The sequence below is a fragment of the Engystomops pustulosus genome, chromosome 9 (genome assembly GCF_040894005.1).
Source record: "Engystomops pustulosus chromosome 9, aEngPut4.maternal, whole genome shotgun sequence".
Taxonomy (NCBI): Eukaryota; Metazoa; Chordata; class Amphibia; order Anura; family Leptodactylidae; genus Engystomops; species Engystomops pustulosus.
This window is the reverse complement of record NC_092419.1, coordinates 5,085,569-5,101,253: the sequence shown is the minus strand read 5'-3', so window position 1 is coordinate 5,101,253 and position 15,685 is coordinate 5,085,569. Positions and strand designations below refer to the sequence as shown.

At 48.2% G+C, this 15,685-nt stretch overlaps 67 non-coding genes across 67 annotated transcripts; all 67 read left to right on the top strand.

Annotated features, from left to right (window-relative positions):
• The first annotated feature begins 34 nt into the window (after positions 1-34).
• On the top strand, positions 35-106 carry TRNAE-CUC (transfer RNA glutamic acid (anticodon CUC)). The gene has a single exon. It is a non-coding gene; the product is annotated as a tRNA-Glu (tRNA).
• A 143-nt stretch (positions 107-249) lies between these two features.
• TRNAE-CUC (transfer RNA glutamic acid (anticodon CUC)) lies at positions 250-321 on the top strand. Its single transcript has one exon. It is a non-coding gene; the product is annotated as a tRNA-Glu (tRNA).
• A 143-nt stretch (positions 322-464) lies between these two features.
• On the top strand, positions 465-536 carry TRNAE-CUC (transfer RNA glutamic acid (anticodon CUC)). Its single transcript has one exon. It is a non-coding gene; the product is annotated as a tRNA-Glu (tRNA).
• A 137-nt stretch (positions 537-673) lies between these two features.
• Positions 674-745, top strand: TRNAE-CUC (transfer RNA glutamic acid (anticodon CUC)). The gene has a single exon. It is a non-coding gene; the product is annotated as a tRNA-Glu (tRNA).
• A 143-nt stretch (positions 746-888) lies between these two features.
• TRNAE-CUC (transfer RNA glutamic acid (anticodon CUC)) lies at positions 889-960 on the top strand. The gene has a single exon. It is a non-coding gene; the product is annotated as a tRNA-Glu (tRNA).
• A 137-nt stretch (positions 961-1,097) lies between these two features.
• On the top strand, positions 1,098-1,169 carry TRNAE-CUC (transfer RNA glutamic acid (anticodon CUC)). The gene has a single exon. It is a non-coding gene; the product is annotated as a tRNA-Glu (tRNA).
• A 143-nt stretch (positions 1,170-1,312) lies between these two features.
• On the top strand, positions 1,313-1,384 carry TRNAE-CUC (transfer RNA glutamic acid (anticodon CUC)). Its single transcript has one exon. It is a non-coding gene; the product is annotated as a tRNA-Glu (tRNA).
• Positions 1,385-1,521: 137 nt separating this feature from the next.
• TRNAE-CUC (transfer RNA glutamic acid (anticodon CUC)) lies at positions 1,522-1,593 on the top strand. The gene has a single exon. It is a non-coding gene; the product is annotated as a tRNA-Glu (tRNA).
• A 143-nt stretch (positions 1,594-1,736) lies between these two features.
• TRNAE-CUC (transfer RNA glutamic acid (anticodon CUC)) lies at positions 1,737-1,808 on the top strand. The gene has a single exon. It is a non-coding gene; the product is annotated as a tRNA-Glu (tRNA).
• A 143-nt stretch (positions 1,809-1,951) lies between these two features.
• Positions 1,952-2,023, top strand: TRNAE-CUC (transfer RNA glutamic acid (anticodon CUC)). Its single transcript has one exon. It is a non-coding gene; the product is annotated as a tRNA-Glu (tRNA).
• Positions 2,024-2,160: 137 nt separating this feature from the next.
• On the top strand, positions 2,161-2,232 carry TRNAE-CUC (transfer RNA glutamic acid (anticodon CUC)). Its single transcript has one exon. It is a non-coding gene; the product is annotated as a tRNA-Glu (tRNA).
• Positions 2,233-2,374: 142 nt separating this feature from the next.
• TRNAE-CUC (transfer RNA glutamic acid (anticodon CUC)) lies at positions 2,375-2,446 on the top strand. The gene has a single exon. It is a non-coding gene; the product is annotated as a tRNA-Glu (tRNA).
• Positions 2,447-2,589: 143 nt separating this feature from the next.
• On the top strand, positions 2,590-2,661 carry TRNAE-CUC (transfer RNA glutamic acid (anticodon CUC)). The gene has a single exon. It is a non-coding gene; the product is annotated as a tRNA-Glu (tRNA).
• A 143-nt stretch (positions 2,662-2,804) lies between these two features.
• On the top strand, positions 2,805-2,876 carry TRNAE-CUC (transfer RNA glutamic acid (anticodon CUC)). The gene has a single exon. It is a non-coding gene; the product is annotated as a tRNA-Glu (tRNA).
• Positions 2,877-3,019: 143 nt separating this feature from the next.
• Positions 3,020-3,091, top strand: TRNAE-CUC (transfer RNA glutamic acid (anticodon CUC)). Its single transcript has one exon. It is a non-coding gene; the product is annotated as a tRNA-Glu (tRNA).
• A 137-nt stretch (positions 3,092-3,228) lies between these two features.
• Positions 3,229-3,300, top strand: TRNAE-CUC (transfer RNA glutamic acid (anticodon CUC)). Its single transcript has one exon. It is a non-coding gene; the product is annotated as a tRNA-Glu (tRNA).
• Positions 3,301-3,444: 144 nt separating this feature from the next.
• Positions 3,445-3,516, top strand: TRNAE-CUC (transfer RNA glutamic acid (anticodon CUC)). Its single transcript has one exon. It is a non-coding gene; the product is annotated as a tRNA-Glu (tRNA).
• A 143-nt stretch (positions 3,517-3,659) lies between these two features.
• Positions 3,660-3,731, top strand: TRNAE-CUC (transfer RNA glutamic acid (anticodon CUC)). Its single transcript has one exon. It is a non-coding gene; the product is annotated as a tRNA-Glu (tRNA).
• A 143-nt stretch (positions 3,732-3,874) lies between these two features.
• On the top strand, positions 3,875-3,946 carry TRNAE-CUC (transfer RNA glutamic acid (anticodon CUC)). Its single transcript has one exon. It is a non-coding gene; the product is annotated as a tRNA-Glu (tRNA).
• A 137-nt stretch (positions 3,947-4,083) lies between these two features.
• TRNAE-CUC (transfer RNA glutamic acid (anticodon CUC)) lies at positions 4,084-4,155 on the top strand. Its single transcript has one exon. It is a non-coding gene; the product is annotated as a tRNA-Glu (tRNA).
• A 144-nt stretch (positions 4,156-4,299) lies between these two features.
• TRNAE-CUC (transfer RNA glutamic acid (anticodon CUC)) lies at positions 4,300-4,371 on the top strand. Its single transcript has one exon. It is a non-coding gene; the product is annotated as a tRNA-Glu (tRNA).
• Positions 4,372-4,514: 143 nt separating this feature from the next.
• On the top strand, positions 4,515-4,586 carry TRNAE-CUC (transfer RNA glutamic acid (anticodon CUC)). Its single transcript has one exon. It is a non-coding gene; the product is annotated as a tRNA-Glu (tRNA).
• A 143-nt stretch (positions 4,587-4,729) lies between these two features.
• Positions 4,730-4,801, top strand: TRNAE-CUC (transfer RNA glutamic acid (anticodon CUC)). The gene has a single exon. It is a non-coding gene; the product is annotated as a tRNA-Glu (tRNA).
• A 143-nt stretch (positions 4,802-4,944) lies between these two features.
• On the top strand, positions 4,945-5,016 carry TRNAE-CUC (transfer RNA glutamic acid (anticodon CUC)). The gene has a single exon. It is a non-coding gene; the product is annotated as a tRNA-Glu (tRNA).
• Positions 5,017-5,153: 137 nt separating this feature from the next.
• Positions 5,154-5,225, top strand: TRNAE-CUC (transfer RNA glutamic acid (anticodon CUC)). Its single transcript has one exon. It is a non-coding gene; the product is annotated as a tRNA-Glu (tRNA).
• Positions 5,226-5,368: 143 nt separating this feature from the next.
• On the top strand, positions 5,369-5,440 carry TRNAE-CUC (transfer RNA glutamic acid (anticodon CUC)). The gene has a single exon. It is a non-coding gene; the product is annotated as a tRNA-Glu (tRNA).
• Positions 5,441-5,583: 143 nt separating this feature from the next.
• On the top strand, positions 5,584-5,655 carry TRNAE-CUC (transfer RNA glutamic acid (anticodon CUC)). Its single transcript has one exon. It is a non-coding gene; the product is annotated as a tRNA-Glu (tRNA).
• Positions 5,656-5,799: 144 nt separating this feature from the next.
• Positions 5,800-5,871, top strand: TRNAE-CUC (transfer RNA glutamic acid (anticodon CUC)). Its single transcript has one exon. It is a non-coding gene; the product is annotated as a tRNA-Glu (tRNA).
• A 144-nt stretch (positions 5,872-6,015) lies between these two features.
• Positions 6,016-6,087, top strand: TRNAE-CUC (transfer RNA glutamic acid (anticodon CUC)). The gene has a single exon. It is a non-coding gene; the product is annotated as a tRNA-Glu (tRNA).
• Positions 6,088-6,230: 143 nt separating this feature from the next.
• On the top strand, positions 6,231-6,302 carry TRNAE-CUC (transfer RNA glutamic acid (anticodon CUC)). The gene has a single exon. It is a non-coding gene; the product is annotated as a tRNA-Glu (tRNA).
• Positions 6,303-6,446: 144 nt separating this feature from the next.
• Positions 6,447-6,518, top strand: TRNAE-CUC (transfer RNA glutamic acid (anticodon CUC)). The gene has a single exon. It is a non-coding gene; the product is annotated as a tRNA-Glu (tRNA).
• A 352-nt stretch (positions 6,519-6,870) lies between these two features.
• On the top strand, positions 6,871-6,942 carry TRNAE-CUC (transfer RNA glutamic acid (anticodon CUC)). Its single transcript has one exon. It is a non-coding gene; the product is annotated as a tRNA-Glu (tRNA).
• A 143-nt stretch (positions 6,943-7,085) lies between these two features.
• On the top strand, positions 7,086-7,157 carry TRNAE-CUC (transfer RNA glutamic acid (anticodon CUC)). Its single transcript has one exon. It is a non-coding gene; the product is annotated as a tRNA-Glu (tRNA).
• A 143-nt stretch (positions 7,158-7,300) lies between these two features.
• Positions 7,301-7,372, top strand: TRNAE-CUC (transfer RNA glutamic acid (anticodon CUC)). The gene has a single exon. It is a non-coding gene; the product is annotated as a tRNA-Glu (tRNA).
• Positions 7,373-7,515: 143 nt separating this feature from the next.
• Positions 7,516-7,587, top strand: TRNAE-CUC (transfer RNA glutamic acid (anticodon CUC)). Its single transcript has one exon. It is a non-coding gene; the product is annotated as a tRNA-Glu (tRNA).
• A 143-nt stretch (positions 7,588-7,730) lies between these two features.
• On the top strand, positions 7,731-7,802 carry TRNAE-CUC (transfer RNA glutamic acid (anticodon CUC)). The gene has a single exon. It is a non-coding gene; the product is annotated as a tRNA-Glu (tRNA).
• A 143-nt stretch (positions 7,803-7,945) lies between these two features.
• TRNAE-CUC (transfer RNA glutamic acid (anticodon CUC)) lies at positions 7,946-8,017 on the top strand. The gene has a single exon. It is a non-coding gene; the product is annotated as a tRNA-Glu (tRNA).
• A 143-nt stretch (positions 8,018-8,160) lies between these two features.
• TRNAE-CUC (transfer RNA glutamic acid (anticodon CUC)) lies at positions 8,161-8,232 on the top strand. The gene has a single exon. It is a non-coding gene; the product is annotated as a tRNA-Glu (tRNA).
• Positions 8,233-8,375: 143 nt separating this feature from the next.
• TRNAE-CUC (transfer RNA glutamic acid (anticodon CUC)) lies at positions 8,376-8,447 on the top strand. The gene has a single exon. It is a non-coding gene; the product is annotated as a tRNA-Glu (tRNA).
• A 143-nt stretch (positions 8,448-8,590) lies between these two features.
• On the top strand, positions 8,591-8,662 carry TRNAE-CUC (transfer RNA glutamic acid (anticodon CUC)). The gene has a single exon. It is a non-coding gene; the product is annotated as a tRNA-Glu (tRNA).
• A 143-nt stretch (positions 8,663-8,805) lies between these two features.
• Positions 8,806-8,877, top strand: TRNAE-CUC (transfer RNA glutamic acid (anticodon CUC)). Its single transcript has one exon. It is a non-coding gene; the product is annotated as a tRNA-Glu (tRNA).
• Positions 8,878-9,020: 143 nt separating this feature from the next.
• Positions 9,021-9,092, top strand: TRNAE-CUC (transfer RNA glutamic acid (anticodon CUC)). The gene has a single exon. It is a non-coding gene; the product is annotated as a tRNA-Glu (tRNA).
• Positions 9,093-9,229: 137 nt separating this feature from the next.
• TRNAE-CUC (transfer RNA glutamic acid (anticodon CUC)) lies at positions 9,230-9,301 on the top strand. The gene has a single exon. It is a non-coding gene; the product is annotated as a tRNA-Glu (tRNA).
• A 143-nt stretch (positions 9,302-9,444) lies between these two features.
• Positions 9,445-9,516, top strand: TRNAE-CUC (transfer RNA glutamic acid (anticodon CUC)). Its single transcript has one exon. It is a non-coding gene; the product is annotated as a tRNA-Glu (tRNA).
• A 143-nt stretch (positions 9,517-9,659) lies between these two features.
• On the top strand, positions 9,660-9,731 carry TRNAE-CUC (transfer RNA glutamic acid (anticodon CUC)). Its single transcript has one exon. It is a non-coding gene; the product is annotated as a tRNA-Glu (tRNA).
• Positions 9,732-10,089: 358 nt separating this feature from the next.
• TRNAE-CUC (transfer RNA glutamic acid (anticodon CUC)) lies at positions 10,090-10,161 on the top strand. Its single transcript has one exon. It is a non-coding gene; the product is annotated as a tRNA-Glu (tRNA).
• A 143-nt stretch (positions 10,162-10,304) lies between these two features.
• TRNAE-CUC (transfer RNA glutamic acid (anticodon CUC)) lies at positions 10,305-10,376 on the top strand. Its single transcript has one exon. It is a non-coding gene; the product is annotated as a tRNA-Glu (tRNA).
• A 137-nt stretch (positions 10,377-10,513) lies between these two features.
• TRNAE-CUC (transfer RNA glutamic acid (anticodon CUC)) lies at positions 10,514-10,585 on the top strand. The gene has a single exon. It is a non-coding gene; the product is annotated as a tRNA-Glu (tRNA).
• A 143-nt stretch (positions 10,586-10,728) lies between these two features.
• Positions 10,729-10,800, top strand: TRNAE-CUC (transfer RNA glutamic acid (anticodon CUC)). Its single transcript has one exon. It is a non-coding gene; the product is annotated as a tRNA-Glu (tRNA).
• Positions 10,801-10,943: 143 nt separating this feature from the next.
• Positions 10,944-11,015, top strand: TRNAE-CUC (transfer RNA glutamic acid (anticodon CUC)). Its single transcript has one exon. It is a non-coding gene; the product is annotated as a tRNA-Glu (tRNA).
• Positions 11,016-11,158: 143 nt separating this feature from the next.
• On the top strand, positions 11,159-11,230 carry TRNAE-CUC (transfer RNA glutamic acid (anticodon CUC)). The gene has a single exon. It is a non-coding gene; the product is annotated as a tRNA-Glu (tRNA).
• A 141-nt stretch (positions 11,231-11,371) lies between these two features.
• On the top strand, positions 11,372-11,443 carry TRNAE-CUC (transfer RNA glutamic acid (anticodon CUC)). Its single transcript has one exon. It is a non-coding gene; the product is annotated as a tRNA-Glu (tRNA).
• Positions 11,444-11,801: 358 nt separating this feature from the next.
• TRNAE-CUC (transfer RNA glutamic acid (anticodon CUC)) lies at positions 11,802-11,873 on the top strand. Its single transcript has one exon. It is a non-coding gene; the product is annotated as a tRNA-Glu (tRNA).
• A 142-nt stretch (positions 11,874-12,015) lies between these two features.
• Positions 12,016-12,087, top strand: TRNAE-CUC (transfer RNA glutamic acid (anticodon CUC)). The gene has a single exon. It is a non-coding gene; the product is annotated as a tRNA-Glu (tRNA).
• A 137-nt stretch (positions 12,088-12,224) lies between these two features.
• TRNAE-CUC (transfer RNA glutamic acid (anticodon CUC)) lies at positions 12,225-12,296 on the top strand. The gene has a single exon. It is a non-coding gene; the product is annotated as a tRNA-Glu (tRNA).
• A 136-nt stretch (positions 12,297-12,432) lies between these two features.
• On the top strand, positions 12,433-12,504 carry TRNAE-CUC (transfer RNA glutamic acid (anticodon CUC)). Its single transcript has one exon. It is a non-coding gene; the product is annotated as a tRNA-Glu (tRNA).
• Positions 12,505-12,640: 136 nt separating this feature from the next.
• On the top strand, positions 12,641-12,712 carry TRNAE-CUC (transfer RNA glutamic acid (anticodon CUC)). The gene has a single exon. It is a non-coding gene; the product is annotated as a tRNA-Glu (tRNA).
• A 136-nt stretch (positions 12,713-12,848) lies between these two features.
• On the top strand, positions 12,849-12,920 carry TRNAE-CUC (transfer RNA glutamic acid (anticodon CUC)). Its single transcript has one exon. It is a non-coding gene; the product is annotated as a tRNA-Glu (tRNA).
• Positions 12,921-13,056: 136 nt separating this feature from the next.
• On the top strand, positions 13,057-13,128 carry TRNAE-CUC (transfer RNA glutamic acid (anticodon CUC)). Its single transcript has one exon. It is a non-coding gene; the product is annotated as a tRNA-Glu (tRNA).
• A 136-nt stretch (positions 13,129-13,264) lies between these two features.
• TRNAE-CUC (transfer RNA glutamic acid (anticodon CUC)) lies at positions 13,265-13,336 on the top strand. Its single transcript has one exon. It is a non-coding gene; the product is annotated as a tRNA-Glu (tRNA).
• Positions 13,337-13,472: 136 nt separating this feature from the next.
• TRNAE-CUC (transfer RNA glutamic acid (anticodon CUC)) lies at positions 13,473-13,544 on the top strand. Its single transcript has one exon. It is a non-coding gene; the product is annotated as a tRNA-Glu (tRNA).
• Positions 13,545-13,680: 136 nt separating this feature from the next.
• TRNAE-CUC (transfer RNA glutamic acid (anticodon CUC)) lies at positions 13,681-13,752 on the top strand. Its single transcript has one exon. It is a non-coding gene; the product is annotated as a tRNA-Glu (tRNA).
• Positions 13,753-13,888: 136 nt separating this feature from the next.
• On the top strand, positions 13,889-13,960 carry TRNAE-CUC (transfer RNA glutamic acid (anticodon CUC)). Its single transcript has one exon. It is a non-coding gene; the product is annotated as a tRNA-Glu (tRNA).
• Positions 13,961-14,304: 344 nt separating this feature from the next.
• Positions 14,305-14,376, top strand: TRNAE-CUC (transfer RNA glutamic acid (anticodon CUC)). The gene has a single exon. It is a non-coding gene; the product is annotated as a tRNA-Glu (tRNA).
• A 344-nt stretch (positions 14,377-14,720) lies between these two features.
• On the top strand, positions 14,721-14,792 carry TRNAE-CUC (transfer RNA glutamic acid (anticodon CUC)). The gene has a single exon. It is a non-coding gene; the product is annotated as a tRNA-Glu (tRNA).
• Positions 14,793-15,344: 552 nt separating this feature from the next.
• TRNAE-CUC (transfer RNA glutamic acid (anticodon CUC)) lies at positions 15,345-15,416 on the top strand. The gene has a single exon. It is a non-coding gene; the product is annotated as a tRNA-Glu (tRNA).
• A 136-nt stretch (positions 15,417-15,552) lies between these two features.
• Positions 15,553-15,624, top strand: TRNAE-CUC (transfer RNA glutamic acid (anticodon CUC)). The gene has a single exon. It is a non-coding gene; the product is annotated as a tRNA-Glu (tRNA).
• The last annotated feature ends 61 nt before the right edge of the window (positions 15,625-15,685 follow it).

Here is a 15,685-nt window from a genome sequence, read left to right as displayed (position 1 = left end):
TCCACTCTCAGGCACCACAAACAAGCCAGATTTCTCCCTGGTGGTCTAGTGGCTAGGATTCGGCGCTCTCACCGCCGCGGCCCGGGTTCGATTCCCGGTCAGGGAAAATGGCTCTTTTTTTTTCTTGCTGGTTTCGAGTCATCTCCTGTTCTTAGGAACCGTACATTAGTTGATGCAAAATTGCCATACCATAGCTTTAGAAATGTAAAAAGATGTCCACTCTCAGGCACCACAAACAAGCCAGATTTCTCCCTGGTGGTCTAGTGGCTAGGATTCGGCGCTCTCACCGCCGCGGCCCGGGTTCGATTCCCGGTCAGGGAAAATGGCTCTTTTTTTTTCTTGCTGGTTTCGAGTCATCTCCTGTTCTTAGGAACCGTACATTAGTTGATGCAAAATTGCCATACCATAGCTTTAGAAATGTAAAAAGATGTCCACTCTCAGGCACCACAAACAAGCCAGATTTCTCCCTGGTGGTCTAGTGGCTAGGATTCGGCGCTCTCACCGCCGCGGCCCGGGTTCGATTCCCGGTCAGGGAAAATGGCTCTTTTTTTTTCTTGCTGGTTTCGAGTCATCTCCTGTTAAAATGACCTGTTTGTTAGCATGATGTGTTCTTAGGTACTGCATATCAAGATAATTTATCAGCTGCACCTCTTCAAAGTAATAGGGCGTCCTCTCCCTGGTGGTCTAGTGGCTAGGATTCGGCGCTCTCACCGCCGCGGCCCGGGTTCGATTCCCGGTCAGGGAAAATGGCTCTTTTTTTTTCTTGCTGGTTTCGAGTCATCTCCTGTTCTTAGGAACCGTACATTAGTTGATGCAAAATTGCCATACCATAGCTTTAGAAATGTAAAAAGATGTCCACTCTCAGGCACCACAAACAAGCCAGATTTCTCCCTGGTGGTCTAGTGGCTAGGATTCGGCGCTCTCACCGCCGCGGCCCGGGTTCGATTCCCGGTCAGGGAAAATGGCTCTTTTTTTTTCTTGCTGGTTTCGAGTCATCTCCTGTTAAAATGACCTGTTTGTTAGCATGATGTGTTCTTAGGTACTGCATATCAAGATAATTTATCAGCTGCACCTCTTCAAAGTAATAGGGCGTCCTCTCCCTGGTGGTCTAGTGGCTAGGATTCGGCGCTCTCACCGCCGCGGCCCGGGTTCGATTCCCGGTCAGGGAAAATGGCTCTTTTTTTTTCTTGCTGGTTTCGAGTCATCTCCTGTTCTTAGGAACCGTACATTAGTTGATGCAAAATTGCCATACCATAGCTTTAGAAATGTAAAAAGATGTCCACTCTCAGGCACCACAAACAAGCCAGATTTCTCCCTGGTGGTCTAGTGGCTAGGATTCGGCGCTCTCACCGCCGCGGCCCGGGTTCGATTCCCGGTCAGGGAAAATGGCTCTTTTTTTTTCTTGCTGGTTTCGAGTCATCTCCTGTTAAAATGACCTGTTTGTTAGCATGATGTGTTCTTAGGTACTGCATATCAAGATAATTTATCAGCTGCACCTCTTCAAAGTAATAGGGCGTCCTCTCCCTGGTGGTCTAGTGGCTAGGATTCGGCGCTCTCACCGCCGCGGCCCGGGTTCGATTCCCGGTCAGGGAAAATGGCTCTTTTTTTTTCTTGCTGGTTTCGAGTCATCTCCTGTTCTTAGGAACCGTACATTAGTTGATGCAAAATTGCCATACCATAGCTTTAGAAATGTAAAAAGATGTCCACTCTCAGGCACCACAAACAAGCCAGATTTCTCCCTGGTGGTCTAGTGGCTAGGATTCGGCGCTCTCACCGCCGCGGCCCGGGTTCGATTCCCGGTCAGGGAAAATGGCTCTTTTTTTTTCTTGCTGGTTTCGAGTCATCTCCTGTTCTTAGGAACCGTACATTAGTTGATGCAAAATTGCCATACCATAGCTTTAGAAATGTAAAAAGATGTCCACTCTCAGGCACCACAAACAAGCCAGATTTCTCCCTGGTGGTCTAGTGGCTAGGATTCGGCGCTCTCACCGCCGCGGCCCGGGTTCGATTCCCGGTCAGGGAAAATGGCTCTTTTTTTTTCTTGCTGGTTTCGAGTCATCTCCTGTTAAAATGACCTGTTTGTTAGCATGATGTGTTCTTAGGTACTGCATATCAAGATAATTTATCAGCTGCACCTCTTCAAAGTAATAGGGCGTCCTCTCCCTGGTGGTCTAGTGGCTAGGATTCGGCGCTCTCACCGCCGCGGCCCGGGTTCGATTCCCGGTCAGGGAAAATGGCTCTTTTTTTTCTTGCTGGTTTCGAGTCATCTCCTGTTCTTAGGAACCGTACATTAGTTGATGCAAAATTGCCATACCATAGCTTTAGAAATGTAAAAAGATGTCCACTCTCAGGCACCACAAACAAGCCAGATTTCTCCCTGGTGGTCTAGTGGCTAGGATTCGGCGCTCTCACCGCCGCGGCCCGGGTTCGATTCCCGGTCAGGGAAAATGGCTCTTTTTTTTTCTTGCTGGTTTCGAGTCATCTCCTGTTCTTAGGAACCGTACATTAGTTGATGCAAAATTGCCATACCATAGCTTTAGAAATGTAAAAAGATGTCCACTCTCAGGCACCACAAACAAGCCAGATTTCTCCCTGGTGGTCTAGTGGCTAGGATTCGGCGCTCTCACCGCCGCGGCCCGGGTTCGATTCCCGGTCAGGGAAAATGGCTCTTTTTTTTTCTTGCTGGTTTCGAGTCATCTCCTGTTCTTAGGAACCGTACATTAGTTGATGCAAAATTGCCATACCATAGCTTTAGAAATGTAAAAAGATGTCCACTCTCAGGCACCACAAACAAGCCAGATTTCTCCCTGGTGGTCTAGTGGCTAGGATTCGGCGCTCTCACCGCCGCGGCCCGGGTTCGATTCCCGGTCAGGGAAAATGGCTCTTTTTTTTTCTTGCTGGTTTCGAGTCATCTCCTGTTCTTAGGAACCGTACATTAGTTGATGCAAAATTGCCATACCATAGCTTTAGAAATGTAAAAAGATGTCCACTCTCAGGCACCACAAACAAGCCAGATTTATCCCTGGTGGTCTAGTGGCTAGGATTCGGCGCTCTCACCGCCGCGGCCCGGGTTCGATTCCCGGTCAGGGAAAATGGCTCTTTTTTTTTCTTGCTGGTTTCGAGTCATCTCCTGTTAAAATGACCTGTTTGTTAGCATGATGTGTTCTTAGGTACTGCATATCAAGATAATTTATCAGCTGCACCTCTTCAAAGTAATAGGGCGTCCTCTCCCTGGTGGTCTAGTGGCTAGGATTCGGCGCTCTCACCGCCGCGGCCCGGGTTCGATTCCCGGTCAGGGAAAATGGCTCTTATTTTTTTCTTGCTGGTTTCGAGTCATCTCCTGTTCTTAGGAACCGTACATTAGTTGATGCAAAATTGCCATACCATAGCTTTAGAAATGTAAAAAGATGTCCACTCTCAGGCACCACAAACAAGCCAGATTTCTCCCTGGTGGTCTAGTGGCTAGGATTCGGCGCTCTCACCGCCGCGGCCCGGGTTCGATTCCCGGTCAGGGAAAATGGCTCTTTTTTTTTCTTGCTGGTTTCGAGTCATCTCCTGTTCTTAGGAACCGTACATTAGTTGATGCAAAATTGCCATACCATAGCTTTAGAAATGTAAAAAGATGTCCACTCTCAGGCACCACAAACAAGCCAGATTTCTCCCTGGTGGTCTAGTGGCTAGGATTCGGCGCTCTCACCGCCGCGGCCCGGGTTCGATTCCCGGTCAGGGAAAATGGCTCTTTTTTTTTCTTGCTGGTTTCGAGTCATCTCCTGTTCTTAGGAACCGTACATTAGTTGATGCAAAATTGCCATACCATAGCTTTAGAAATGTAAAAAGATGTCCACTCTCAGGCACCACAAACAAGCCAGATTTCTCCCTGGTGGTCTAGTGGCTAGGATTCGGCGCTCTCACCGCCGCGGCCCGGGTTCGATTCCCGGTCAGGGAAAATGGCTCTTTTTTTTTCTTGCTGGTTTCGAGTCATCTCCTGTTAAAATGACCTGTTTGTTAGCATGATGTGTTCTTAGGTACTGCATATCAAGATAATTTATCAGCTGCACCTCTTCAAAGTAATAGGGCGTCCTCTCCCTGGTGGTCTAGTGGCTAGGATTCGGCGCTCTCACCGCCGCGGCCCGGGTTCGATTCCCGGTCAGGGAAAATGGCTCTTATTTTTTTCTTGCTGGTTTCGAGTCATCTCCTGTTCTTAGGAACCGTACATTAGTTGATGCAAAATTGCCATACCATAGCTTTAGAAATGTAAAAAGATGTCCACTCTCAGGCACCACAAACAAGCCAGATTTCTCCCTGGTGGTCTAGTGGCTAGGATTCGGCGCTCTCACCGCCGCGGCCCGGGTTCGATTCCCGGTCAGGGAAAATGGCTCTTTTTTTTTCTTGCTGGTTTCGAGTCATCTCCTGTTCTTAGGAACCGTACATTAGTTGATGCAAAATTGCCATACCATAGCTTTAGAAATGTAAAAAGATGTCCACTCTCAGGCACCACAAACAAGCCAGATTTATCCCTGGTGGTCTAGTGGCTAGGATTCGGCGCTCTCACCGCCGCGGCCCGGGTTCGATTCCCGGTCAGGGAAAATGGCTCTTTTTTTTTCTTGCTGGTTTCGAGTCATCTCCTGTTCTTAGGAACCGTACATTAGTTGATGCAAAATTGCCATACCATAGCTTTAGAAATGTAAAAAGATGTCCACTCTCAGGCACCACAAACAAGCCAGATTTCTCCCTGGTGGTCTAGTGGCTAGGATTCGGCGCTCTCACCGCCGCGGCCCGGGTTCGATTCCCGGTCAGGGAAAATGGCTCTTTTTTTTTCTTGCTGGTTTCGAGTCATCTCCTGTTCTTAGGAACCGTACATTAGTTGATGCAAAATTGCCATACCATAGCTTTAGAAATGTAAAAAGATGTCCACTCTCAGGCACCACAAACAAGCCAGATTTCTCCCTGGTGGTCTAGTGGCTAGGATTCGGCGCTCTCACCGCCGCGGCCCGGGTTCGATTCCCGGTCAGGGAAAATGGCTCTTTTTTTTTCTTGCTGGTCTCCAGTCCTCTCCTGTTAAAATGACCTGTTTGTTAGCATGATGTGTTCTTAGGTACTGAATATCAAGATAATTTATCAGCTGCACCTCTTCAAAGTAATAGGGCGTCCTCTCCCTGGTGGTCTAGTGGCTAGGATTCGGCGCTCTCACCGCCGCGGCCCGGGTTCGATTCCCGGTCAGGGAAAATGGCTCTTTTTTTTTCTTGCTGGTTTCGAGTCATCTCCTGTTCTTAGGAACCGTACATTAGTTGATGCAAAATTGCCATACCATAGCTTTAGAAATGTAAAAAGATGTCCACTCTCAGGCACCACAAACAAGCCAGATTTCTCCCTGGTGGTCTAGTGGCTAGGATTCGGCGCTCTCACCGCCGCGGCCCGGGTTCGATTCCCGGTCAGGGAAAATGGCTCTTTTTTTTTCTTGCTGGTTTCGAGTCATCTCCTGTTCTTAGGAACCGTACATTAGTTGATGCAAAATTGCCATACCATAGCTTTAGAAATGTAAAAAGATGTCCACTCTCAGGCACCACAAAAAAGCCAGATTTCTCCCTGGTGGTCTAGTGGCTAGGATTCGGCGCTCTCACCGCCGCGGCCCGGGTTCGATTCCCGGTCAGGGAAAATGGCTCTTATTTTTTTCTTGCTGGTTTCGAGTCATCTCCTGTTCTTAGGAACCGTACATTAGTTGATGCAAAATTGCCATACCATAGCTTTAGAAATGTAAAAAGATGTCCACTCTCAGGCACCACAAACAAGCCAGATTTCTCCCTGGTGGTCTAGTGGCTAGGATTCGGCGCTCTCACCGCCGCGGCCCGGGTTCGATTCCCGGTCAGGGAAAATGGCTCTTATTTTTTTCTTGCTGGTTTCGAGTCATCTCCTGTTCTTAGGAACCGTACATTAGTTGATGCAAAATTGCCATACCATAGCTTTAGAAATGTAAAAAGATGTCCACTCTCAGGCACCACAAACAAGCCAGATTTCTCCCTGGTGGTCTAGTGGCTAGGATTCGGCGCTCTCACCGCCGCGGCCCGGGTTCGATTCCCGGTCAGGGAAAATGGCTCTTTTTTTTTCTTGCTGGTTTCGAGTCATCTCCTGTTCTTAGGAACCGTACATTAGTTGATGCAAAATTGCCATACCATAGCTTTAGAAATGTAAAAAGATGTCCACTCTCAGGCACCACAAACAAGCCAGATTTCTCCCTGGTGGTCTAGTGGCTAGGATTCGGCGCTCTCACCGCCGCGGCCCGGGTTCGATTCCCGGTCAGGGAAAATGGCTCTTATTTTTTTCTTGCTGGTTTCGAGTCATCTCCTGTTCTTAGGAACCGTACATTAGTTGATGCAAAATTGCCATACCATAGCTTTAGAAATGTAAAAAGATGTCCACTCTCAGGCACCACAAACAAGCCAGATTTCTCCCTGGTGGTCTAGTGGCTAGGATTCGGCGCTCTCACCGCCGCGGCCCGGGTTCGATTCCCGGTCAGGGAAAATGGCTCTTTTTTTTTCTTGCTGGTTTCGAGTCATCTCCTGTTCTTAGGAACCGTACATTAGTTGATGCAAAATTGCCATACCATAGCTTTAGAAATGTAAAAAGATGTCCACTCTCAGGCACCACAAACAAGCCAGATTTCTCCCTGGTGGTCGAGTGGCTAGGATTCGGCGCTCTCACCGCCGCGGCCCGGGTTCGATTCCCGGTCAGGGAAAATGGCTCTTTTTTTTTCTTGCTGGTTTCGAGTCATCTCCTGTTAAAATGACCTGTTTGTAAGCATGATGTGTTCTTAGGTACTGCATATCAAGATAATTTATCAGCTGCACCTCTTCAAAGTAATAGGGCGTCCTCTCCCTGGTGGTCTAGTGGCTAGGATTCGGCGCTCTCACCGCCGCGGCCCGGGTTCGATTCCCGGTCAGGGAAAATGGCTCTTTTTTTTTCTTGCTGGTTTCGAGTCATCTCCTGTTCTTAGGAACCGTACATTAGTTGATGCAAAATTGCCATACCATAGCTTTAGAAATGTAAAAAGATGTCCACTCTCAGGCACCACAAACAAGCCAGATTTCTCCCTGGTGGTCTAGTGGCTAGGATTCGGCGCTCTCACCGCCGCGGCCCGGGTTCGATTCCCGGTCAGGGAAAATGGCTCTTTTTTTTTCTTGCTGGTTTCGAGTCATCTCCTGTTCTTAGGAACCGTACATTAGTTGATGCAAAATTGCCATACCATAGCTTTAGAAATGTAAAAAGATGTCCACTCTCAGGCACCACAAACAAGCCAGATTTCTCCCTGGTGGTCTAGTGGCTAGGATTCGGCGCTCTCACCGCCGCGGCCCGGGTTCGATTCCCGGTCAGGGAAAATGGCTCTTTTTTTTTCTTGCTGGTTTCGAGTCATCTCCTGTTCTTAGGAACCGTACATTAGTTGATGCAAAATTGCCATACCATAGCTTTAGAAATGTAAAAAGATGTCCACTCTCAGGCACCACAAACAAGCCAGATTTCTCCCTGGTGGTCTAGTGGCTAGGATTCGGCGCTCTCACCGCCGCGGCCCGGGTTCGATTCCCGGTCAGGGAAAATGGCTCTTTTTTTTTCTTGCTGGTTTCGAGTCATCTCCTGTTCTTAGGAACCGTACATTAGTTGATGCAAAATTGCCATACCATAGCTTTAGAAATGTAAAAAGATGTCCACTCTCAGGCACCACAAACAAGCCAGATTTCTCCCTGGTGGTCTAGTGGCTAGGATTCGGCGCTCTCACCGCCGCGGCCCGGGTTCGATTCCCGGTCAGGGAAAATGGCTCTTTTTTTTTCTTGCTGGTTTCGAGTCATCTCCTGTTCTTAGGAACCGTACATTAGTTGATGCAAAATTGCCATACCATAGCTTTAGAAATGTAAAAAGATGTCCACTCTCAGGCACCACAAACAAGCCAGATTTCTCCCTGGTGGTCTAGTGGCTAGGATTCGGCGCTCTCACCGCCGCGGCCCGGGTTCGATTCCCGGTCAGGGAAAATGGCTCTTTTTTTTTCTTGCTGGTTTCGAGTCATCTCCTGTTCTTAGGAACCGTACATTAGTTGATGCAAAATTGCCATACCATAGCTTTAGAAATGTAAAAAGATGTCCACTCTCAGGCACCACAAACAAGCCAGATTTCTCCCTGGTGGTCTAGTGGCTAGGATTCGGCGCTCTCACCGCCGCGGCCCGGGTTCGATTCCCGGTCAGGGAAAATGGCTCTTTTTTTTTCTTGCTGGTTTCGAGTCATCTCCTGTTCTTAGGAACCGTACATTAGTTGATGCAAAATTGCCATACCATAGCTTTAGAAATGTAAAAAGATGTCCACTCTCAGGCACCACAAACAAGCCAGATTTCTCCCTGGTGGTCTAGTGGCTAGGATTCGGCGCTCTCACCGCCGCGGCCCGGGTTCGATTCCCGGTCAGGGAAAATGGCTCTTTTTTTTTCTTGCTGGTTTCGAGTCATCTCCTGTTCTTAGGAACCGTACATTAGTTGATGCAAAATTGCCATACCATAGCTTTAGAAATGTAAAAAGATGTCCACTCTCAGGCACCACAAACAAGCCAGATTTCTCCCTGGTGGTCTAGTGGCTAGGATTCGGCGCTCTCACCGCCGCGGCCCGGGTTCGATTCCCGGTCAGGGAAAATGGCTCTTTTTTTTTCTTGCTGGTTTCGAGTCATCTCCTGTTCTTAGGAACCGTACATTAGTTGATGCAAAATTGCCATACCATAGCTTTAGAAATGTAAAAAGATGTCCACTCTCAGGCACCACAAACAAGCCAGATTTCTCCCTGGTGGTCTAGTGGCTAGGATTCGGCGCTCTCACCGCCGCGGCCCGGGTTCGATTCCCGGTCAGGGAAAATGGCTCTTTTTTTTTCTTGCTGGTTTCGAGTCATCTCCTGTTCTTAGGAACCGTACATTAGTTGATGCAAAATTGCCATACCATAGCTTTAGAAATGTAAAAAGATGTCCACTCTCAGGCACCACAAACAAGCCAGATTTATCCCTGGTGGTCTAGTGGCTAGGATTCGGCGCTCTCACCGCCGCGGCCCGGGTTCGATTCCCGGTCAGGGAAAATGGCTCTTTTTTTTTCTTGCTGGTTTCGAGTCATCTCCTGTTAAAATGACCTGTTTGTTAGCATGATGTGTTCTTAGGTACTGCATATCAAGATAATTTATCAGCTGCACCTCTTCAAAGTAATAGGGCGTCCTCTCCCTGGTGGTCTAGTGGCTAGGATTCGGCGCTCTCACCGCCGCGGCCCGGGTTCGATTCCCGGCCAGGGAAAATGGCTCTTTTTTTTTCTTGCTGGTTTCGAGTCATCTCCTGTTCTTAGGAACCGTACATTAGTTGATGCAAAATTGCCATACCATAGCTTTAGAAATGTAAAAAGATGTCCACTCTCAGGCACCACAAACAAGCCAGATTTCTCCCTGGTGGTCTAGTGGCTAGGATTCGGCGCTCTCACCGCCGCGGCCCGGGTTCGATTCCCGGTCAGGGAAAATGGCTCTTTTTTTTTCTTGCTGGTTTCGAGTCATCTCCTGTTCTTAGGAACCGTACATTAGTTGATGCAAAATTGCCATACCATAGCTTTAGAAATGTAAAAAGATGTCCACTCTCAGGCACCACAAACAAGCCAGATTTCTCCCTGGTGGTCTAGTGGCTAGGATTCGGCGCTCTCACCGCCGCGGCCCGGGTTCGATTCCCGGTCAGGGAAAATGGCTCTTTTTTTTTCTTGCTGGTTTCGAGTCATCTCCTGTTCTTAGGAACCGTACATTAGTTGATGCAAAATTGCCATACCATAGCTTTAGAAATGTAAAAAGATGTCCACTCTCAGGCACCACAAACAAGCCAGATTTCTCCCTGGTGGTCTAGTGGCTAGGATTCGGCGCTCTCACCGCCGCGGCCCGGGTTCGATACCCGGTCAGGGAAAATGGCTCTTTTTTTTTCTTGCTGGTTTCGAGTCATCTCCTGTTCTTAGGAACCGTACATTAGTTGATGCAAAATTGCCATACCATAGCTTTAGAAATGTAAAAAGATGTCCACTCTCAGGCACCACAAACAAGCCAGATTTCTCCCTGGTGGTCTAGTGGCTAGGATTCGGCGCTCTCACCGCCGCGGCCCGGGTTCGATTCCCGGTCAGGGAAAATTGCTCTTTTTTTTTCTTGCTGGTTTCGAGTCATCTCCTGTTCTTAGGAACCGTACATTAGTTGATGCAAAATTGCCATACCATAGCTTTAGAAATGTAAAAAGATGTCCACTCTCAGGCACCACAAACAAGCCAGATTTCTCCCTGGTGGTCTAGTGGCTAGGATTCGGCGCTCTCACCGCCGCGGCCCGGGTTCGATTCCCGGTCAGGGAAAATGGCTCTTTTTTTTTCTTGCTGGTTTCGAGTCATCTCCTGTTAAAATGACCTGTTTGTTAGCATGATGTGTTCTTAGGTACTGCATATCAAGATAATTTATCAGCTGCACCTCTTCAAAGTAATAGGGCGTCCTCTCCCTGGTGGTCTAGTGGCTAGGATTCGGCGCTCTCACCGCCGCGGCCCGGGTTCGATTCCCGGCCAGGGAAAATGGCTCTTTTTTTTTCTTGCTGGTTTCGAGTCATCTCCTGTTCTTAGGAACCGTACATTAGTTGATGCAAAATTGCCATACCATAGCTTTAGAAATGTAAAAAGATGTCCACTCTCAGGCACCACAAACAAGCCAGATTTCTCCCTGGTGGTCTAGTGGCTAGGATTCGGCGCTCTCACCGCCGCGGCCCGGGTTCGATTCCCGGTCAGGGAAAATGGCTCTTTTTTTTTCTTGCTGGTTTCGAGTCATCTCCTGTTCTTAGGAACCGTACATTAGTTGATGCAAAATTGCCATACCAAAGCTTTAGAAATGTAAAAAGATGTCCACTCTCAGGCACCACAAACTAGCCAGATTTCTCCCTGGTGGTCTAGTGGCTAGGATTCGGCGCTCTCACCGCCGCGGCCCGGGTTCGATTCCCGGTCAGGGAAAATGGCTCTTTTTTTTTCTTGCTGGTTTCGAGTCATCTCCTGTTCTTAGGAACCGTACATTAGTTGATGCAAAATTGCCATACCATAGCTTTAGAAATGTAAAAAGATGTCCACTCTCAGGCACCACAAACAAGCCAGATTTCTCCCTGGTGGTCTAGTGGCTAGGATTCGGCGCTCTCACCGCCGCGGCCCGGGTTCGATTCCCGGCCAGGGAAAATGGCTTTTTTTTTCTTGCTGGTTTCGAGTCATCTCCTGTTCTTAGGAACCGTACATTAGTTGATGCAAAATTGCCATACCATAGCTTTAGAAATGTAAAAAGATGTCCACTCTCAGGCACCACAAACAAGCCAGATTTCTCCCTGGTGGTCTAGTGGCTAGGATTCGGCGCTCTCACCGCCGCGGCCCGGGTTCGATTCCCGGTCAGGGAAAATGGCTCTTTTTTTTTCTTGCTGGTTTCGAGTCATCTCCTGTTCTTAGGAACCGTACATTAGTTGATGCAAAATTGCCATACCATAGCTTTAGAAATGTAAAAAGATGTCCACTCTCAGGCACCACAAACAAGCCAGATTTCTCCCTGGTGGTCTAGTGGCTAGGATTCGGCGCTCTCACCGCCGCGGCCCGGGTTCGATTCCCGGTCAGGGCAAATGGCTCTTTTTTTTTCTTGCTGGTTTCGAGTCATCTCCTGTTCTTAGGAACCGTACATTAGTTGATGCAAAATTGCCATACCATAGCTTTAGAAATGTAAAAAGATGTCCACTCTCAGGCACCACAAACAAGCCAGATTTCTCCCTGGTGGTCTAGTGGCTAGGATTCGGCGCTCTCACCGCCGCGGCCCGGGTTCGATTCCCGGTCAGGGAAAATGGCTCTTTTTTTTCTTGCTGGTTTCGAGTCATCTCCTGTTCTTAGGAACCGTACATTAGTTGATGCAAAATTGCCATACCATAGCTTTAGAAATGTAAAAAGATGTCCACTCTCAGGCACCACAAACAAGCCAGATTTCTCCCTGGTGGTCTAGTGGCTAGGATTCGGCGCTCTCACCGCCGCGGCCCGGGTTCGATTCCCGGTCAGGGAAAATGGCTCTTTTTTTTTCTTGCTGGTTTCGAGTCATCTCCTGTTAAAATGACCTGTTTGTTAGCATGATGTGTTCTTAGGTACTGCATATCAAGATAATTTATCAGCTGCACCTCTTCAAAGTAATAGGGCGTCCTCTCCCTGGTGGTCTAGTGGCTAGGATTCGGCGCTCTCACCGCCGCGGCCCGGGTTCGATTCCCGGTCAGGGAAAATGGCACATTTTTTTCTTGCTGGTTTCCAGTCCTCTCCTGTTAAAATTACCTGTTTGTTAGCATGATGTGTTCTTAGGTACTGCATATCAAGATAATTTATCAGCTGTACCTCTTCAAAGTAATAAGGCGTCCTCTCCCTGGTGGTCTAGTGGCTAGGATTCGGCGCTCTCACCGCCGCGGCCCGGGTTCGATTCCCGGTCAGGGAAAATGGCACATTTTTTTCTTGCTGGTTTCCAGTCCTCTCCTGTTAAAATGACCTGTTTGTTAGCATGATGTGTTCTTAGGTACTGCATATCAAGATAATTTATCAGCTGTACCTCTTCAAAGTAATAAGGCGTCCTCTCCCTGGTGGTCTAGTGGCTAGGATTCGGCGCTCTCACCGCCGCGGCCCGGGTTCGATTCCCGGTCAGGGAAAATTGCACATTTTTTTCTTGCTGGTCTCCAGTCCTCTCCTGTTAAAATGACCTGTTTGTTAGCATGATGTGTTCTTAGGTACTGCATATCAAGATAATTTATCAGCTGTACCTCTTCAAAGTAATAAGGCGTCCTCTCCCTGGTGGTCTAGTGGCTAGGATTCGGCGCTCTCACCGCCGCGGCCCGGGTTCGATTCCCGGTCAGGGAAAATTGCACATTTTTTTCTTGCTGGTCTCCAGTCCTCTCCTGTTAAAATTACCTGTTTGTTAGCATGATGTGTTCTTAGGTACTGCATATCAAGATAATTTATCAGCTGTACCTCTTCAAAGTAATAAGGCGTCCTCTCCCTGGTGGTCTAGTGGCTAGGATTCGGCGCTCTCACCGCCGCGGCCCGGGTTCGATTCCCGGTCAGGGAAAATGGCACATTTTTTTCTTGCTGGTTTCCAGTCATCTCCTGTTAAAATGACCTGTTTGTTAGCATGATGTGTTCTTAGGTACTGCATATCAAGATAATTTATCAGCTGTACCTCTTCAAAGTAATAAGGCGTCCTCTCCCTGGTGGTCTAGTGGCTAGGATTCGGCGCTCTCACCGCCGCGGCCCGGGTTCGATTCCCGGTCAGGGAAAATTGCACATTTTTTTCTTGCTGGTCTCCAGTCCTCTCCTGTTAAAATGACCTGTTTGTTAGCATGATGTGTTCTTAGGTACTGCATATCAAGATAATTTATCAGCTGTACCTCTTCAAAGTAATAAGGCGTCCTCTCCCTGGTGGTCTAGTGGCTAGGATTCGGCGCTCTCACCGCCGCGGCCCGGGTTCGATTCCCGGTCAGGGAAAATGGCACATTTTTTTCTTGCTGGTTTCCAGTCCTCTCCTGTTAAAATTACCTGTTTGTTAGCATGATGTGTTCTTAGGTACTGCATATCAAGATAATTTATCAGCTGTACCTCTTCAAAGTAATAAAGCGTCCTCTCCCTGGTGGTCTAGTGGCTAGGATTCGGCGCTCTCACCGCCGCGGCCCGGGTTCGATTCCCGGTCAGGGAAAATGGCACATTTTTTTCTTGCTGGTTTCCAGTCCTCTCCTGTTAAAATTACCTGTTTGTTAGCATGATGTGTTCTTAGGTACTGCATATCAAGATAATTTATCAGCTGTACCTCTTCAAAGTAATAAGGCGTCCTCTCCCTGGTGGTCTAGTGGCTAGGATTCGGCGCTCTCACCGCCGCGGCCCGGGTTCGATTCCCGGTCAGGGAAAATGGCACATTTTTTTCTTGCTGGTTTCCAGTCCTCTCCTGTTAAAATTACCTGTTTGTTAGCATGATGTGTTCTTAGGTACTGCATATCAAGATAATTTATCAGCTGTACCTCTTCAAAGTAATAAGGCGTCCTCTCCCTGGTGGTCTAGTGGCTAGGATTCGGCGCTCTCACCGCCGCGGCCCGGGTTCGATTCCCGGTCAGGGAGAATGGCACATTTTTTTCTTGCTGGTTTCCAGTCCTCTCCTGTTAAAATTACCTGTTTGTTAGCATGATGTGTTCTTAGGTACTGCATATCAAGATAATTTATCAGCTGTACCTCTTCAAAGTAATAAGGCGTCCTCTCCCTGGTGGTCTAGTGGCTAGGATTCGGCGCTCTCACCGCCGCGGCCCGGGTTCGATTCCCGGTCAGGGAAAATGGCACATTTTTTTCTTGCTGGTTTCCAGTCGTCTCCTGTTAAAATTACCTGTTTGTTAGCATGATGTGTTCTTAGGTACTGCATATCAAGATAATTTATCAGCTGTACCTCTTCAAAGTAATAAGGCGTCCTCTCCCTGGTGGTCTAGTGGCTAGGATTCGGCGCTCTCACCGCCGCGGCCCGGGTTCAATTCCCGGTCAGGGAAAATGGCACATTTTTTTCTTGCTGGTTTCCAGTCCTCTCCTGTTAAAATTACCTGTTTGTTAGCATGATGTGTTCTTAGGTACTGCATATCAAGATAATTTATCAGCTGTACCTCTTCAAAGTAATAAGGCGTCCTCTCCCTGGTGGTCTAGTGGCTAGGATTCGGCGCTCTCACCGCCGCGGCCCGGGTTCGATTCCCGGTCAGGGAAAATTGCACATTTTTTTCTTGCTGGTCTCCAGTCCTCTCCTGTTAAAATTACCTGTTTGTTAGCATGATGTGTTCTTAGGTACTGCATATCAAGATAATTTATCAGCTGTACCTCTTCAAAGTAATAAGGCGTCCTCTCCCTGGTGGTCTAGTGGCTAGGATTCGGCGCTCTCACCGCCGCGGCCCGGGTTCAATTCCCGGTCAGGGAAAATGGCACATTTTTTTCTTGCTGGTTTCCAGTCCTCTCCTGTTAAAATTACCTGTTTGTTAGCATGATGTGTTCTTAGGTACTGCATATCAAGATAATTTATCAGCTGTACCTCTTCAAAGTAATAAGGCGTCCTCTCCCTGGTGGTCTAGTGGCTAGGATTCGGCGCTCTCACCGCCGCAGCCTGGGTTCGATTCCCGGTCAGGGAAAATTGCACATTTTTTTCTTGCTGGTCTCCAGTCCTCTCCTGTTAAAATGACCTGTTTGTTAGCATGATGTGTTCTTAGGTACTGCATATCAAGATAATTTATCAGCTGTACCTCTTCAAAGTAATAAGGCGTCCTCTCCCTGGTGGTCTAGTGGCTAGGATTCGGCGCTCTCACCGCCGCGGCCCGGGTTCGATTCCCGGTCAGGGAAAATGGCACATTTTTTTCTTGCTGGTTTCCAGTCCTCTCCTGTTAAAATTACCTGTTTGTTAGCATGATGTGTTCTTAGGTACTGCATATCAAGATAATTTATCAGCTGTACCTCTTCAAAGTAATAAGGCGTCCTCTCCCTGGTGGTCTAGTGGCTAGGATTCGGCGCTCTCACCGCCGCGGCCCGGGTTCGATTCCCGGTCAGGGAAAATGGCACATTTTTTTCTTGCTGGTTTCCAGTCCTCTCCTGTTAAAATGACCTGTTTGTTA